The sequence below is a fragment of the Ambystoma mexicanum genome, chromosome 7p, assembly GCF_040938575.1.
Source record: "Ambystoma mexicanum isolate Mex_15411 chromosome 7p, UKY_AmexF1_1, whole genome shotgun sequence".
Lineage (NCBI taxonomy): Eukaryota > Metazoa > Chordata > Amphibia > Caudata > Ambystomatidae > Ambystoma > Ambystoma mexicanum.
In genome coordinates, this window is record NC_090939.1 from 596,031,002 (window position 1) to 596,051,217 (window position 20,216).

Sequence of the window (20,216 nt, forward strand, 5' to 3'; positions counted from 1 at the left end):
GCGGCGCCAACTGGTTGCTTGGTTACCCTCAGAGTCTCACTGGGTAGCAGGCTCCTCCATGATCATTCTCCCCTGCACAGCCTGCGTGCCTACAGGGGCTGTAACTTGTCTCGAGAGGATAGCTCAGGGGCAACGTGCACACCTTTCCCCCCAGGCATCCAGCCTTTCACCACTTATTTTCAAATGTCCACATAAACCCTCCATGTAACTCATTAAAAATTCATGCATTACATATTTCAACTATGCAGATGACACCAAAATCATCTACTAATGTACCCTCAAATAAACTGGATCTTAGTGCACATCTCATTCATACATGTCGACTCATGATGAGAAACAATTGATTAACTCAACACAACCAAAACCAAAAGGGTGATATGCAGGACCACAAGCTCCCATCTCACCAATAACCTTGCCTGAAGATATGGAATCTGCCCAGAGCTAACTGTAAATATCAAAAACCCAGGGCTCCTGATTGACAGCAGCCTCACACTCAAACCCCAGTTAAAGCCATTGTAAGAAGTTGTTTTTTCCAATTCCAAACTATGCACCACATCATTCTGTCCCTGACCTTCCTGCACAGAACCATGGCAGTCATCACACTGCTAGTGCCCAGATGAGCCTTCACCGAAAGCCTCTACCTTCCACTCCCAGAATACCTACTGGACAGATTACAAAGAATCCAAAATGTAGCACATGTCATCCAGTATTTTAAATCCCTTTATTCTTATTGGCTGAAAAAATGCAATGGGCACCTCGTTCCATGACGATTTAGCCTAATCTATCAGTGATACTGGCCACACACAAACTGCTATGATGCTGATTCTCATTACACCACTAGGTGTCTCCCTGCTGTGGAATGGTGCGGATCTCACGTGCCTTCATTGTGCCTACCACCAAGGCGGTGCATGTAGGAGAAGAGCGTGATGCAGGTGTTAATTCAAGCACACGGGCATTCAAATGCCCAGCACTCTGTGTGATGGGAGTGGTGGTGGCTGTAAGTTATGGCTCCCTTGCTTCTGCAACAGATATGGGAGCAAGGGTTCAAGGTTTCTGCTCGCCAAAACAATCCAGCAAGGGCCTCATAAATAGAGTGGCCCAGATCAATTGGTTGCAGTACTCGATAGCCCGATGGCTCTCACTTTTTTATTTATTTAAAGTATGACCATGTACTTGTATGGATAATTCACACAGCAAAGAGTTACATACATCACAGTCGAAAATGGTCTGACCTTTGTGAAACAATTCAGTTTTGACATATGATATGTGAACATTAAAAGAGCTTTCACCTATCTAAGGCTAAGATTTTTATTGTAATACCAATTCTGAAGAAGTCAAATTGTAGCTCAACAAAAGAAGCAACTGGATATATACTGTCATTGCCATCAAGAGAGCTTGCAGCAGCTGTGTGCATTCCTTTAGAAGCTACATTACAGCTGGTTGCGGACAACCTGCCTGAATGATTGTGACTGTAATGTCGACAGCTTTTTTGGTGGCAATTTTTCGGCGGGTGTAGATTGTGTGAATTGATCTGCGACTACTTCAGAGCTATCTTCAATACATCCAGTATCATGTTGTTGGGTTGGTGTGGTCGTACTGTAGCAATGGTCCAATACAACTTTGTCGGATTCTCCGGACACATTCATTTCATTTTCTGTACATTGGACATGAGCATCCCGAGTCTCAACACGCCGCGTCTGAATTAATAGTTCCTCCATAGCCTCCATAGTGTAAATGGTCTGGCAAGCAACATCTCTCATTCACTGTCTGTGTATGTATAGTTTGCAGACCCACGGGTAACTAGAGGACAGATTGGAAAAGGGATGCTCAGTTTAAACACAAGATAAAGCATAGTACAATTGACTTGAAAAAAACATAAGATAGTCCCCAGCACAAAAAAATTTCTAAAGTTATGAACTGTTTGTAACTAACCTTATTTTTGTTTCTTTTCATTGCAACTTTTTTGACTCGACCTTCAACATCTGCACGCTGTTGCTCCGATACGTATCCGCATGTCTCCCCTTCTTCTTGCGCTGCAACGACTATATTTTCTGTATCCGCATAGACAGCACGGAATGAGGCTCCATCGACTCCCTGAAACATAGTATTTTCATTACTGTGTATCAAAATATTGTTAGCATAAAACACACGTGAGGACGAACACACATGTACATCTCAATAGCCAAACACTATTTAAACATTGTGTGGAACAATCAAACGACAAGTATTCGAGCTCTGATGACCTAGTTCGATGGAGCTGTCACTATCCATACCTCTGGCTCTGCATGGACTGTCACGAATGATTGTATTGAAGAGGAGGCATCAGCAACTCCCTGAAACACAGTACTTGCGTTAGTATGGTTTTCAATATTGTAAACATAACACACACTTGGGGTCGACGGCACAGGTACATATAAAGAGATAACCACAAATGTTGCACTGTCTAAAAGAATCAAGGAATATTTAAATATGATCAGATTAAATCGACTTATTTCTCCGATTTCTTTACATCTGCATCATCTAAATGGGATCTTGTGATTGTAGTGGAAGCTCCATCGTCTTCCTGAAACACAGTACTTGCGTTAATAGGGAAGAAAGTATAGAAAATGGAATCACGTTATATGATCACGCTCGATGGAGCTGTCAATATCCATACCTCGTACTGCTGAAGAATATCTAGGGCTGTTGTCAATGTGGTGCGCACTTCCGAAAGCTGTTACGCCGATTCGTATCCGCATGGTCCCGCTTCTCCTGGAATTACTTGAATGTCAGGCTCCGCATCAAGTGGGTGGGTTGACGATTCAACAACTGCCTGAAACATAGTATTTGCATTAGTAAGGATTACAATACTGAAAACACAACACACGCTTGGGGTCGACCACACAGGTACATATCAATGGCTAACCACGAATGAAACATGGTGTAGAACAATCAAACGACAAGTGTTCCAGTCCTGATGATCACGGTCGATTGAGCTGTCAGTATCCATACTGCGTGCTGCTGAAGAACATCTAGGGCTGTTGTCAATGTGGTGGACGCTTCAGCATCTCCCTGAAAGACAGTACTTGTATTAGTATGGATAACACTAATTATAACTGAAAACAAACACCAGGGGACGACAACTAAGGTGTATATCAATTGGAAAGCACTAACCAAACAATTGGTAAAATAATCACACAATACATACAAACTATTACTTGACATGCATAAAACAAGTCTGTAGCGGAATAGCCAAGTATGATTACCTGATACGTGCTAGAAGTGGTTGATAACTGCGAGCACGTGACGGAAGTAGAATGTTCTTGCTTCAGATTCAAGGGATAGTCAAGAAGTTGTAAAGGTAAATTATTGTTTGATAATGAAATGCCAATATTTAAAATTGCCATGTAAGGAGACAGAATACTTGAGTAATGCGCAATATAGCACAGTTCCCTGTGCCCATATACAGATTTCGTTTGTGGGTTATGAAATTTAAAAATAATATATCGATAAATGTCATTATTCAAAAAGCTATACACTCGTATCAATGTCGAAAGTATTACAAATTGGAAACAACACCTAAAATATCAATGAATCCATTTGGCTACCTACACACTACCGCAAGGCCCAAAGCTAAAAACGGACACTTGACTCACCAGTGGCGGAATGTGGACGAATAGAGTGGGAATAGTGTTTGCGAGCAATTTTCGTGTTGATCGTCGTTTATTCTTCTTTGTTACCCAAGATGTGGTGTACATGTTCGAGGGAAAGTGCAGGCTGCAGATGCGGTATCGATCACCCCTCTTGTCCTCAAAGACTTGTTGGACTCTACTTTCCTGCTCATCCAGTGGATATCCGCAATGTCTGACCCATTCTCTTATTCGATCAACAGTTTTCGGGAATACATGTACTGTAGTGCCTTCAGATTTAGCATGGGTCTTCGAAGGGCAACCGCTAATCGAACAGGCAGGCATTGTTGAAAATTCTGAAAAGTAAATATCAAGGTTATTATAAAACCTTGATGAATAAAAATGTCATAAAAAAGTAAATGAACCATACCATGCTCAATGCAAGGTTTGTTTTGGTCGCCGGAACTATACCATTTCATCATGTGCGGCTTAGTATTTGCATAAGTTACAGACATTTTTTAAATTATGTGACTAAACTCTGAACATGTGACTCGTCCCTTGGATGTTCTGTCTTGCACAAAAAGGAAACATGCTTACATTATATTTCAAAAAAGGTAGCAGGCGCTCCTCTCCAGAAAGAGCATGGCATGATAACCTGTTCTGAACATGGCATGATAACCTGTTCCGAGATCAGAGTTTGCAGCACACGCTTTCGAGAGAGGGGCGCCTGCTACCTTTTTTGTATTTTTGAAAGGAACTTGGGTTTGGTCACCCTAGGTTACCTGGGGGCAACCAGACGTGGACTCCCTGCTCACTGTGCTTAGAGAGGCTCAGCTTCACCTCACTGATGATGCCCAACAAGGCTGAAACACGTGTATGGGGTTGCTGATGGTACTCTTGTTCAGAGAGGAATTGCCATAGCATTTCGGTGCTGGACTGCCCCTGTGGGCGGGACAAAGACTGATATGCAAATGGATATTTCCCATCTGTGAAGGTACAGTGAGCAAAAAGCAATGGCTGCAAACTCTCAATGTGATTAATAACCACTGAACAGGTTATCATGCCTTGTTCTTTCGAGAGAGGGGCGCCTGCTACCTTTTTTGTATTTTTGAAAGGAACTCGGGGTTGTCACCCTAGGTTACCTGGGGGCAACCAGACGTGGACTCCCTGCTCACTGTGCTTAGAGAGGCTCAGCTTCACCTATCTGATGATGCCCAACAAGGCTGAAACACGTGTATGGGGTTGCTGATGGTACTCTTGTTCAGAGAGGAATTGCCATAGAATTTCGGTGCTGGACTGTCCTTGTGGGCGGGACAAAGACTGATATGCAAATAGATATTTCCCATCTGTGAAGGTACAGTGAGCAAAAAGCAATGGCTGCAAACTCTCAATGTGATTAATAACCACTGAACAGGTTATCATGCCTTGTTCTTTCGAGAGAGGGGTGCCTGCTACATTTTTTGTATGCTTACATTATAGACTGGACCCCCGAAGGATGCAATTCGATGACAATTGACACATATGAAAATAAATAGATCTATTGATAGCATAACAATTGAAACTCAAGTCAATAGCAGTGAGACCAATGACCATAGGTCTATTGGGTACTGTAATCGCAAATAGATTGAAATGTAAAAATGGCCGAAATATGACTAGGATACATGACCTTACCTTGACCAACAAACAGTTGGATTCAGCAGGCCGAGCAGTATGTTGCAGGAGAACAGGTAGATGGCACAGGTAGCACACTGACGAGTTTGCTCGAAGCAGTCACAGATAGCACAACGACGAGCAGATTAGCATAGATCTCAGCGCTTCTCAGGTAGAAGGTTCAGGAGTTGACTTGCAAAGCACAAAGATGTTCTCATGAGACAGATCAAGTGGTTTATAAAGTATTAGAAATAGGGGTGTGTTTGTGAATGAATGACGTGTGTATGTCATGGTATCATGTTTATTGCAGGGGTGCGGCCTGCCTCAAGGGAGGCCTGCCTGGAGACACGGGGTCTGAGGAGGCCATGTGAGCGATGGCCCCTGGGCCTGGGATACATTTTGAAGTGTACATGCTGTTTGGCACCTTGGTCGTTTGCGCCCTTGACAAACCTCCACGCCAGCGCTCATCCCCGGGTGCGAACCGCCTTTGATAGAAGGGGTGGGATGGATGGGCCTGGGGAGTGCAGATAAGGCACAAGAAGACTGCTGAATGGAGACACACTTATGTGGATTGCAGGGGGGCGGCCTGCCTCAGGGGAGGCCTGCCTGGAGACACAGGGTCTGAGGAGGCCATGTGAGCGATGGCCCATGGGCGTGGGATACCTTTTGAAGTGTACATGCTGTTTGGCACCTTGGCCGTTTGCGCCCATGACAGCCCCCATGCCAGCGCTCATCCCCAGATGTGAACCGCCTTTGATAGAGGGGGTGGGATGGATGGGCATGGGGCGTGCAGATAAGGCACAGGAAGACTGCTGAATGGAGACACACTTATGTGGATCGCAGGGGGACGGTCTGCCTCAGGGGAGGCCTGCCTGGAGACACGGGGTCTGAGGAGGCCATGTGAGCGATGGCCCCTGGGCGTGGGATACCTTTTGAAGTGTACGTGCTGTTTGGCACCTTGGCCGTTTGCACCTGTGACAGCCCCCCATGCCAGCGCTCATCCCCGGGTGCGAACCGCCTTTAATAGAGGGGGTGGGATGGATGGGCCTGGAGCGTGCAGGCAAGTGTGTGGGAGCGAGGGGCCATCAGGCCCCTCTCATCCTTTACTTCTCAATAGAAACTCATACCAAGTGCCTCCAGTAGTGGATTCGCCTCTTGCCCTCATGTGATGTTAACTTTGGATTACATTTGCGTATATGGGAACAGTGAGCAGGACACGGGACATCCATTTTTGTACCCCCTTTCCACTCCATCTTGGTGACCAGACCTCACTGCGATAGTACAGCGCACAGAGCAGATGGCCCACACCCTTGTTCCCACTCTGACTGGAAAACTCCAGAGGTATTTGCAACAGCTAATAAATGTAACACATCACTCTTCTTCTGAGATCACGGTCCTGCATGTGAACCAGCCTGAACCAAGCACATAGCTCGTTCATCTCCACAAACGTGTCCTTGCCCACGCACCCTCGCCAGTGGAAACTTACTGCCATTCTGACCCTGTGTCCCTGCAAGGTATTCTCTTCATGTGCCAGACCACTGACCATGCCATGATGCCCACCTAGCAGATCCCCAACTAACATTAGACCCCTACTGCAGTATATCGTTGCCTATCAATAACAAATGCCACATACCGGAGATTCTTGTGAACACAGACCCACACTTCAAACAGTGTATTATAGTGGTCAAGACCCTTGACCTAAGGCCTGTATAATCCAATGTTAATTGATAGTATAGATATATGTGTGACTTTTATAGAGACATAACCGACTGAAAGACTTTGAACAAGTGTTATTTAGTGCATGCATTATTGATAATATATTATGTTAGGTTAGATAGTGACCACCCTGCTTCACAGTGACCTGGCCTTCACTCATTCCGAGCACAGATGTCTGACGTCCATCCTTGAATGGAGACACACTTGATTCATTTAAAAAATCAAAACAACCGTTGTTAAAATATATGTGGTGTTTTATTTTGTATCTTATTTTGATGACACAAAAATACAAGACTTTAAACATTGTACAGTTCAGGTTGCAGCACAGCGAGAGAAAAACCCCTGTACTGACCGCTGTCACTCGGGAACGTTTCTCTTATGGCACGAACGGCACAGGCGGGTATCACTCTTCAAACGCGGTGTCCAAGCCTCTTGGAAGCCACCATGTAAAGGAACGATAGGCCACCAGCCTGTACCACCTGTGAAAAGGAATGAAACAAACTGTTTTTAAATGACCAATAAATATTTGTTGTCAATGACAATTCTTGTAGCTAATGGCATTCTGCTCGGACAAATGCTATCTAGACACTGCACACTATTGAACGACTTTCATGCGTTACAATGATATGTATATGTAATTTTGGATATAGTAGAAGACCATGAAATAGGAGTGGCATGACAAGCAGAGTATACTTACTCGTTAATCGGATTACGAGGACGAACAGTTGCGCGAAGTTCGTGCATAAGCACCATCATTATCCTCAACACGGACCGTGTGAGGCAGGCTGCCCTGAAGTCTGGCAGCTCGGTGATGCATTGCGGTCGTGGCTCGCCTTCCGAAATGTAGGCCACGCATCCCGAGTTTTCACAGCAGCAGCAGTTCTCGTCCTCGGTTGGCATTTGCTTTGCACCGATTGCATGTGTATCAGGTGGAAACACCGTCCATGCGACCAGGTCCAGGCTCTTCAGCTGTTGAATTGTCCTCCCAACTGCCGTCCGAAGACCCATCGTTTTCGCGTGTTTCCCTTTCCAGTAGTTCCTCCTCGGTATACTCGGGCTCGTACATGTAGGGCATTATTGTAGCCATTGTGTGTTAAACAAACTAAAATAATTGATAGCGGTGGTACTGGTATCTGTTCACACGGGCTACAAGCAACGAAGGTAGCTGACCAGAGCACAGAAACGAGTCACAGAATACTCAAAGTAACACAGAGAGAGGAATGGAATCGAAAATCTGCTGCTGTGTGTTGTGAAACGGTCTGTTTATACTTATTGAGGAAAGAGGCGTCCTGCCATTTCCATGGCGACACGTCATTAGCTGAAACGCAGCGAATGTTGACACGAGACGTGCTTTGGCGTTGTGAAATGGGCGGTACGCGTCTGCTGATGACAGGCTCAGAGGCGGGGGATATGATTTAGTGCCGCAAAAGCAGGCCAGCCAGGGCGATGGGGGAAATGATAGGATTATCACAAAATGGCAGCTCCTTGATGCCTGTTTTCACGTGCGTTTAATGGACGAAAACTCGGGTAAGGTCCATAGGAAATTTTTCTAAAATCGAGCGACTTAAAAACACATGGCTGACCCGTAGGGGCAATAAAAAATTTTGACAGAACCATTCCTTTAATCACGGTGTTGTCTCAGATCAGCATGTGTCTCGGGTATTAGCTAGATGACAAAGGGAAAGTGGAAACCTTTAATCATATGCTAGTTGGGGCTAAACAAACCATGACAAGTAATACAGAAAAGGGATCCAGGCATAGACATAGAAGTTGTGTGGACAAGCAAAGGACAGATGTGAAGAATATATTACTAGCCACACTTAAAGCGCAAACTAGGGATGTTGTAGAGGTCCATGGAGCTGGGAACTACTATACACAGCGTCATCAAAAGAGGAAAGCTGAGGTAGCAGAGAAGGCATGGGAAGATATGCAAGTAGCAGCTACAGATATACCTTATAGTCACGTCTGACAGGTGATAACCTAATGTCCCCAATACTTGAAAAATGCCAGATTAATGTCCCTGAAGAATGCTGGTTTATAGACTTTGCAGAGTTACTCTCTTCACAGCAAATCCTATGACCTTCATCAAGGGACAGATATCCAAACGGTTTTATTGTGATCCCTGAGGGACACTGAGGGGGATCTTTCAAGCATGTGAAATAAAATGAAGCCCAGCTCTGTTTTAGTATTGTTAAAGGCTTTAAAAAAAACTCTGGCTCCAGTTTTGACAATTTTTTAATGCAAATTTAAGGATAAATAACTAGTTCACATTTTATTGACTATTGCCTGTTATAACTCACATCAAATAAAAACAATGTATAGCTTTTACATGACTAATGATCTATGCCTAATTGATTGTATTTTTCATAAATTGTAACAAATGTTTTATGCATTACAGTTATTTGTAAACCAACAATTCTAATTAAAACAATTCCATTTCTAGCACACAAACTGAAACCTATAAAAATTGTAAATCCCTTTGGATGTAACAATTTAATCTGTACTTGCAGCTGCTGCTTGAAAGGAATCCAGCCAATGCTGTCAGACCATCTGGCTACTATTGTTCCTGCCTACCGGAAATAAAGGCGACCTTCCTGTGTCCTATATCTAGAAATCTGCTATGGGAGGGTGGTACATCTATTATGGGAGAGTGGAATTTCTTACCTCTCCATCTACGGGGAAAAAGCATAGCTTGGCTTGTTTTCAGGAAACATCTTTCGACTGTCCTAGTGGCCTGTCGATGTTGGATTTAAATTCCTGCATATCTTATGGTTTTGGTGCTCTAAGTATCATTTTATTTATTTATTTACCAATTAGCATTTTTAAAGCGTGCAGCAGCCCGTGGACATCGTGGCGCTGTTACAAAAAAGATCATACAACTAAATACACTAGGCATATTTAACCTGCCCTCAGATAACCCAGATAGCCAAAGTATCTTTAAAATCTACGGTTGTATGGACAAAGCAGATAATAATAAATGACTTATATTTTCATGCAACACTTCCTTGGAGAGTTGTGCAGTTCTGTAGCACTCTAACTGATGTTGTAATTGGCTAACTTAAAGGCTTTTGGTCTAGATAGCGCACACTGCAAGAGGATGATTCAACCTATAGTTATTTTCATTGGGGGTGGGGGGGGGGTGACAGATTTCTCTCTGCTAGTGGGAATCTCCCAGACATGTTTTTAAATTTGAGGAGCTCTAGAAAAAAAAAAAAAAAAGATTCTGCCATAAAAGTAAGATCTGCTAAACAGTCTCACTTTCAGAGAATCCTTTGTGTTTTAAAAATTGGCATTAGTGGGTTCGTACCCAGATGAGCACACAGTTGAACTTAATGACATTCATATATAGGACACCACATGCATACTTTCTTCTGGACATCTGTAATTGCCATGCCTATAATGGTTCTGCCACACAGTACTTTGACACTTTCCCAGGAGAATAGGTTATTCCCCCAAAGAGGTAGTGCGGGAACTACTGCTTCAAAAACATCTCTGCTGGGAAAATGGTGATATCACACAAGGTAGATATTGACTGGGGTTCTTTGCTGTTGGGCAGGCAGGAGGGGGTGTTTTGGGAGCTCAGGAGAGAAATTATAACGGAGAGAGTGTATCCACACTCTTACATTTTCCTAGGTCACACACATTCTTCTTGTGCCCCTTCCACACTTCCCGAAGGCAAGTGCACCAAGACTGACATTATCATGCAAAAGACTCTTGTCACTTCAGCCAGTATGCGGCCCTTACAGGAGGTTTGAAATTGACCAATCTACAGTGACAAAATGACCGTTAAAAGGGGGTGAGCCCCCAGCCCCTTAATTGAACTAGAAGAAGAAGGACTTTACCTGAACGTCATTGAGGTTTATTTTGCCCAAAGTCCTCAGCCATTGAGGTACTGATAAAGCTTTGGAAGAGGGAGGGACTCGGACTCGCCCAGCAACCACTTCAGAGAACATTTGAAGTGACTTGCTGTTTTGGAAAGCCTGCCTACATGCTGAGGAACTGGTATCCAGGATTCTGCCTACTGGAAGTGGCAGACGTAAACGTGTTCCTGCAAGACTGTCAACCTTCCCGGTAGTAAAAAGGGCAGAAGGCAGACTCCCCTTTTCCTCATCGATCCAGTGCAGGGTCACACCGCACATCAAGGGCCTGCTGCTTGAAAAGCCTAAATGTGGCTTCAACACTAGTCCATAGGACCGTGCCTAAGGGAAGTGGCACACCTGCAAGTGTTTCTTGGCAACATTCCTGCCTGGAAAGGACAGCGGAGGGAATTAACTTTTCTCTGAGACCCTGGACAGAGTCTCACAGCAAGAATCAACAGTGTTGATTTTCACACTCTTTCACTTCAGAGACCTATTGAGTTTTAGAGCATTCACTGACTGCGTGTTTCTCAAGTTCTTTGAGCTTCCTGCTGCTGCCACTGTCAAGCCACACTATTGGACCCAGTTGAACCAACTCAATGACTCACAACCGACTCAACCACGCAATAAGTACCTAGAAACCCTGCTTGATGCTGTTGGGCCTCCCACACAATTTATTTATTTATTTAGTTGTTTATTTATTTTGGCATTTGTTAAGCGTACTTAGCCCGGGGGCATCTAGGTGCTGGTTACAAGCATGTTGGTTACAGATCATTTTCATAAGTTGCTTAGAGGTTACAGTTTCCAGGGATTTACAGTGGATATCATATGGTACATTATTGCATTGGTCGTACAGAGTGTTACATATCTTGCTTATGGTTACATTCATACAGTGATTTGCTGAAAGGAAGTTGTTGTGGTTCTGCTCCCCAGTCACTTATATTTTAAACTTGAACATTGATACACAAACAAGCCGGACTGCCCTGGTCTTCATACTCAGAGGGCCTATTCCCTCCAAAAGTCTGCACATTTCTGGTATGCTGCTTGTTAGGGCTGTTGGTTAGTGCTTCTAATAGTTTGCATTTTTTACAATTTAGTTAAAGACTCCTATTCTGAACAAAACTTTGACTGGACATGTTCTTTATTTTAGTAGCACACTACTATTGTTGTTTGGGTTCTTCTCTGCTGGCTCACAGCCCCCATAATAAATAATAGCCTACCCTCAGCCTATGCTAGGTTAAAGAGGCGAAGGGGGAGTACCATTCATGTTGTGCCCGTTTCACCTTTTTGAATGGGATCACTTCTGGTTTAGTAGCAGTGTGGGGATGAGTATCAATTTAGAAACCACTACTCAAGCCTGTACTCCTGCAGAGCAGTAATCATTTTATCACAATTGGGAACCAAACATTTTTTTTTAAAGTTGCCATGTATTGCTCTATGTAAGACAATGTAGTGAATGAGCCCAACCCTTTAAGTTTTGGTGGGGTTGTTCCCCACAAGATAGTTTGAAAGAATTTGGTGGGTCCAAATGGTGAATTGCAAAGTACATTTGCTCATACATATGGATAAAAACGTATTATAGTATAGCAGTATATTATAGTAAACATATATCATATAACCTCTACTTAATTGAGAAAATAAAAACTTACTGGAAGCGTTATAACACAGTAGTCACTCAAAAAACGGTGGCTGATGAGAAAAGTGGAAATGAAAGGAGGAGGGTGGCAGGGTAAGAGGGTAGATTGAGCAGAAAAGCAGGCACCATCAATATTACCTTGCTCACGTAGCACTTAAGACTGCCCAGATGCTGCTTCTAAGTGCTAAAAGGCAAGGGCGAGCAGAAGAGAGTTAGAGGGGGCATCTAAGTTTATTTGTTGTTATTAGGTTATGGGGAGAAAGTGCCATCAGTTGTTACTTGGTAATGGGAGTGGAAGGTAGAGTCTGAGTTTCTGATAGTTCTGGTGCCAACCTTCAAAGTGACCTCAGGCACAACATATCGCATTCCATACCATTCCCCTCTCCAAACACGAAGCCAGAGGGGCACGATGGCGAGCCAACCACCCTAAGACCACTCCTCCCCTGAACCCCACCACCAACCAGCCAAGGATAACCATGCCCGCTCCCCTCACTATCATACCAGGGACATCCTGCCCTGCAACCATCCACCCCCGCCTTACCCACAAACCCCCGCCTCCTCCCACCATCGACCACACCCCTTCCCCTCGCTAAAAACTGCACGCCTAGCCCTAGCAAGAACTGAAGCCGCATCCCTCTTCCCCTCTGACCCCCCTACCCTCTCTCACACTCCAATCGCAACAAAGAAACTAAATAGGAAACGTGCCTGGTCCCCCTCAATCTCTTGACTCTCTTCGCCTCCCCTGTCTCGATCCACCTCCGCTTTTCCCAAATCACCTCCTTCTCCCATGGCTTCACCCTTCCTCAAACCCCTCTGCCTCGACTTCTCATCAACCGCATCTGAATCTCCTAACCGCCCAGAACCCACCTTCAAATCCGCCGAGCCAAACCCGATCATCCTAACACACGCAACCACCCAATCCTGCCGAAGCGCTCCAATTTTTCAGCGCACTCACTATTCCCAACAACCATCCCTCATACTACCACGCTTCCTCTCCAGCTTCCACTCTCTCCACCACCACCCCCTTCCACTCCAGCTCCGAGGCCAACCTCGCCTGCCGATGTGAACTTGCATCCTATTTAATGCCCGATCCGTAGCAAAAAACAAACACTGCATCTTTGACTTCCTCGCCTCTGACAAACCAGACCTGGTCTTCATCACCGAAACTTGGTTCTCTGACGACTTCGCCCCAATCGCCAACAAAGCCTTTCCCCCTGAGTACTCCCTCATCCCACTGAACCATCCATCTAGAGGAGGGGGAGTAGCATTCGTCTTCAAGTCTCTCTTCCGCGCCTCAATCATCGACAACCAACCTTCCATTCCTTCCTGCGAATCTCTCCTCGTTAAACTATCCCTCTCCCCGTCGCTCTCACATAGCTTCCTAAAAATCTACAGACCCCCTGGCTACGATAGACAATTCGCAAACAACCTCTGTGACTCTATTGCCACCCTTAAACTAAACCATCCCAACCTCACCCTTCTTGGAGACTTCAACATATGGCTCGACATCCCCACCAATCCTATGGTTGACGGTTTAGACGCGATTAACCTCCAAACCCACATAAATGGCCTGACGCACTATAAAGGACACACTCTTGATGCCGTCTTTAGCTCCAACACCCGGATTCATGTAAACTCACCCATCCCTATCATCTGGTCTGATCACTTCATTCTCTCCTTCACCATTCGCTCACCCGACTCCCTTCCCGTACTTGAAACTCAACCTCCGAATCTACGCAAATGCTGGAAAAACTAATAATCGTGCCGGACCTAGCCGACGCACTCCTCCAGTCTCCACCACCTGCCTGCCAACTCAATAAACAACTAACCCCTGACGCCTTTGACTCGTGGCTCAAAGCATCTCTAATGCGGCTCACCCCCCCTTGCAAACCATAAAACCTCAGTGGCTCTTTCCCCAGATGGTTCACTCCGAAGTTGAAGACCACTAAACAACTATATAAATACCTTGAACGCAAATGGCAGAAAGACAAAACCTAGGAGAGCAGAGCCACCTTGGCCCGACACCTCTATCAATACAAGGCCGAAATCCGGAAAGCAAAAAAAGCCCACTACAATGCCCGAATCCTGAACTGTAAAAATGCAAGCAAAGAACTCCACAAAATCATTGCCGAATTCACCAAACCGGCTTGCACCACGACCATCCTGACCCCCTCACAATCACTGTGCGACTCACTCTCCCTCCATGTTTACACCACGGCTCTCGAAAGAACAAATACTCTAGCCATCAAACTAGCTCTCTTACATCCACCAGACAATACTCCCCCCTTACCGTCCAGTCCATCGGCTGCGACCAATGCACAACCAACGTTCGAATCCTTTAGTCCAATATCTCCAGAGCAATTTCTCAAACTTCTATCTGCCCGCAAACCATCAGGCTCTCCGCTAGACCCTTGCCCAGCCACAACCCTCAAAGAAATTTTCACCTCCACCTGCGCAGGAGAACACGCAAGATCCATCATAAATGCCTCCCTATCCTCTGGCATCTTTCCCGATGCATTCAAAACGATTCACGTCAAACCCCTAATTAAAAAACCTTTGCTCGACCCTCTCGAGCCCAAAAACTACCGCCCCATCTCAAACACCAGATTCCTTGCCAAACTCATTGTCCGAACCGCCTACTCCCAACTAAATGCCTTTGTCGAAGCCAACAACCTTCTTGATCCCGCACAATCAGGTTTCAGAGCCCGTCACGGAACTGAAACCACCCTAACCTCAATCTGGGATGACCTTAAAATGACAGCAGACTCCGCGGGATGCGCCGCTCTAATCCTTCTTGACCTATCCGCCGCCTTTGACACAATCAATCACTTAATCCTCCTAGACCGCCTCCACTCCCTAGGAATTTGTGGAACCGCTCTGAAATGGATAGCCTCATTCCTCAAAGATAGGTATCAAATAACGATACTCTCCACCTATTCCTCCCAAGCCCGACCAGTCGACACGGGAGTACCACAAGGAGCATGCCTATCCGCCCTCCTATTCAATCTCTACTTGATCACCCTCCCACCAATAATTAGTTCACACAACATCCTGTGCTACAACTACGCCGACGACACTCAACTAATTCTAAAACTCCTGAACGCAAAACCCAACTCCCGACCTGACGTGGCATCCTGCCTCCTTGACATTGAACTCTGGATGTCCCAAAGCCACCTCTTGTTAAACCCCTCCAAAACAGAAATCATGATATGTGGCAACTCAGAACTTCTTCCGCACCCGCTTCCCTGGCCATCTGCCATGGGCAACTCGCCACCCCCCCCCAACTCGGTGAAGAATCTTGGATGCATCCTTGACTCTGACCTAACACTCTCGCGCCAAATCAACAATGTCTCAAAGTCCTGTCACTACCACCTTAAAATCCTTAGGCGCATCTTTCCATATATCTCCTTTCTCAACAGACTCTCTGCGGTCCAATCAATCGTTATATCAAGACTCGACTACGCAAACCCCCTATACCTCGGAATCCACGCGTACCAACTGAATAAACTCCAAAGGGCACAAAACGCGGCAGCCAAATTACTACTTGCGCTCGGCCCAAGAGACCACATCTCCCCGGTCCTTAAGACGCTGCACTGGCTTCCAGTAGCCCGAAGGGTGACCTTCAAAACCTTATGCATCTCACATCGAGCACTGCATAAAACTGGACCTCAATATCTTCAAGACAAGCTAAAACCCTATCACGCCCCACACACCCTAAGATCAAGCTCAGCTGGCCTCCTAGTCATACCGAAGACAAACGCAGTCAGGTTAGGCGGATCATCATTCTCCGCCTTGGCCCCCACGCTATGGTACTCACTCCCACCCCACATCGCCTAACTGAGAACTTAACGTCTTTCCGCAAACTGCCGAAAACCTGGCTCTTCCCCTAAAACCAACCCGTCCCAAACTCACCCAAACAGACTAACAGCAACTCAACGACACCAATCCAACAAACTACCTGATGCAAGAAATTGACAGCTAATAACCCCTAATATAAACTAGAAGGACAAACCGAATTAAACAAACAAACTAGATCAAAGCAATAAAAATGGTTAATGAGAAGTATATCATACGGAAACAGTAACGAGATTTAAACTCCTGAAATGGACAGAACGCATGAGGAATGAACGAAGTGAATGGCGTGGACCAAATAGTTAGAATGAATGAAGCAGATGGAACAGATGAATGTGCTGAGTGGAAGAATGAATGAGTGGAAGAACAGATAACTATATAGTTCGAATGAGTGTGGAAATTGAATGAATATCTAGATCGGATAAGTGTATAGAATGGACGAACATGTCAAGCTGATTAGTGTGTAGAGCAGCCGGTGTATAGAGCGGACGAGCGTGTAGCGCGAATGAGTGCATAAATACGGAGAAACTAGGAGAACACAGGACTGCGTAAACCAGATGAATGTGCAGAACGGATGAGCGTAAACCGGATGAGTGTGTAGAACAGACTAGTATGTGGAGCGGATGAGTATGTAGAGCCCATGAGTGTGGCTAGCGAATGAATGCGGAAGTACGGTGAATGTGTAGATCGCCGAAGCAGATGAATGTACAGACCTGGCGAATGTATAGAGCGGATGAGTGTATAGAGCAGATGAGTGTATGGAGCGGGTGAGTGTATGGAGCGGGTGAGTGTATGGAGCGGGTGAGTGTATGGAGCAGGTGAATGTATGGAGCGAGTGGGTGTATGGAGCGGGTGAGTGTATGGAGCGGGTGAGTGTATGGAGCGGGTGAGTGTATGGAGCGGACGAGTGTATGGAGCGGACGAGTGTATGGAGCGGACGAGTGTATGGAGTGGACGAGTGCATGGAGCGGGTGAGTGTATGGAGCACACGAGTGCATGGAGCGTTTGAGTATATGGAGATAATGAAGCATATGGAGCAGATGAGTGTATGGAGCGGATGAGTGTATGGAGCGTTTGAGTATATGCAGATACTGAATGTACAGAACAGATGAAGGTATAGAACAGATGAGCATAGAGATGAATATATAGAACATAATATTGCCGTTGATTGCGTGAACGCACGAGTGCTTAAAGCAGATGAGTGCGAAGAGGGGATGAATGCGTGGAGCGGGTGAGTGCGTGGAGCGGTTGAGTGCATGGAGCGGTTGAGTGCGTGGAGCGGTTGAGTGTGTCGAGCGGATGAGTGCGTAGAGGGGATGAGTGCGTAGAGGGGATGAGCGCATAGAGGGAGACGAGTACGTAGAGGGGGATGAGTGCATAGACGGGGATGAGTGCGTAGAGGGGGATGAGTGCATAGAGGGGGATGAGTGCATAGAGGGGGATGAGTGCATAGAGGGGGATGAGTGCATAGAGGGGGATGAGTGCGTTGAGGTGATCAGTGCGTAGAGGGGATGAGTGCTTAGAGGGGATGAGTGCTTAGAGGGGATGAGTGCTTAGAGGGGATGAGTGCGTAGAGGGGGTGAGTGCATAGAGGGGGCGAGTGCGCAGAGGGGGCGAGTGCGCAGAGGGGCTGAGTGCGTAGAGGGGGAAAGGCGTGGACCAAATAGTTAGAATGAATGAAGCAGATGGAACAGATGAGTGCGCTGAGTGGAAGAATGTATGAGTGGAAGAACAGATAACTATATAGTTTGAATGAGTGTGGAAATCGAACGAATATCTAGATCGGACGAGTGTATAGAATGGACGACATGTCAAGCGGATGAATGTGTAGAGCGGCTGGTGTATAGAGCGGACGAGCGTGTAGCGTGAATGAGTGCATAAATATGGAGAAGCGAGTAGAACACAGGACTGCATAAACCAGATGAATGTGCAGAATGGATGAGCGTAAACCGGATGAGTATGTAGAACAGACTAGTATGTGGAGCGGATGAGTATGTAGAGCGCATGAGTATGGCTGGCGAATGAATACAGAAGTGTGGTGAATGTGTAGATCGCCGGAGCAGATGAATATACAGACCTGACGAATGTATAGAGCGGATGAGTGTATAGAACGGATGAGTGTATGAAGCAGATGAGTATATAGAGTGGGTGAGTGTATGGAGCGGATGAATGTATGAAGCAGGTGAGTGTATGGAGCGGGCGAGTGTATGGAGCGGATGAGTGTATGGAGCGGATGAGTGTATGGAGCAGATGAGTGTATGGAAATAATGAATGTACAGAACAGATGAAGGTATAGAACAGATGAAGGTATAGAACAGATGAGCGTAGAGATGAATATAAAGAACACGATATTGCTGTTGATTGCGTGAACGCACGAGTGCTTAAAGCGGATGAGTGCGAAGAGGCGATGAGTGCATGGAGCGGTTGAGTACGTGTTGCGGATGAGTTCATAGAGGGGATGAGTGCGTAGAGGGGATGAGTGCGTAGAGGGTGACGAGTACATAGAGGGTGACGAGTGCATAGAGGGTGACGAGTGCATAGAGGGTGACGAGTGCATAGAGGGTGACAAGTGCATAGAGGGTGACGAGTGCGTAGAGGGTGACGAGTGCGTAGAGGGTGACGAGTGCGTAGAGGGGGATGAGTGCATAGAGGGGATGAGTGCATAGAGGGGATGAGTGCGCAGAGGGGGTGAGTGCACTGAGGGGGTTAGAGCGCAGAGGGGGTGACTGTGCAGAGGGGGTGACTGCGCAGAGGGGGTGACTGCGCAGAGGGGGTGACTGCGTAAAACAGGTGAAGGCATAGTACGCATGTGGGCATAAAGCAGATGAGTGCCTGGAGCGAACGAGTGCCCAGAGTGAACAGACGTGTTGCGTAGAGCGGACGAGTACATATAATGAACGTGCGCAGATTGCATTCAGTACTGATGAGTGCGTAGACAGGATGAGTACGTAGAGCTGCTGAATGCGTAGAGGGTGGTGCAGACAAGAGTGCACGCGTAGGGCAGACAATAGTGCATGAGCGGGGCAGACAATAGTGCATACGCGGGGCGGGCAAGAGTGCATGTGTGGGACAGACGAGAACGCGTGGGGCGGACTGGAACGTGAGGGGCGGACTGGAACACGCGGGGCGGAATGGAGCGCGCAAGGCAGGCTGGAATGCATGAGTGGATGGAGCAGACCGGAGTGTATAGACCAGACTAGGATGCATGGAATGAATAGGAGCGCACGGAATAGACTGGAGCGCATAGAATTGCATGACGTATATGGTCCGGTTTGGAATGCAGAGAACGTTTGAAGAGCATATAACCCATCATATCACACCACCACGCTTACTCTCTCCTTTACATCACCACTCAACTAGAACACAGAGATACTATGACACCATTCGGTATAACTGTTCTCATACCAACATCCGCCGCTTACTCCACATCATTCTAAGTAAACACTGCTGGTTTCACACCCCAAGCCAGGCGTTCTCCTCAGGCCTAATGCAGCCACATCCATTCCGGATAAATCCTACCAGAACGAACACATTCTCCTGATCTCTCAACCACCACACCTACTGCTAAGAAGCAGCTATTACACGAATACCGCACAAGCTGCACACATACCCGGTGCTCACACGCACCTTTTGACTCTCCCTACTCTCTCTACTGACCTGAACTTCGGTTCCCAAGGGCGTTCAACCTACCAGCACCTTCAGACCAAACCAATGGTATATAAGGCGCTATATAAGTGCAAAATAACATAACATAACAAAGGTACCCAGTGAAGTTACTGAAAAGAAAACAACAAATGAAATGATACCGAAAACTATATAGGGGGTGGGGCTAAAGGGTTAAAGGGTATTGGGGGTGGTTCGGGTGAGGTTAGAAGTGCAGGGAAACAGAGGGTTTGG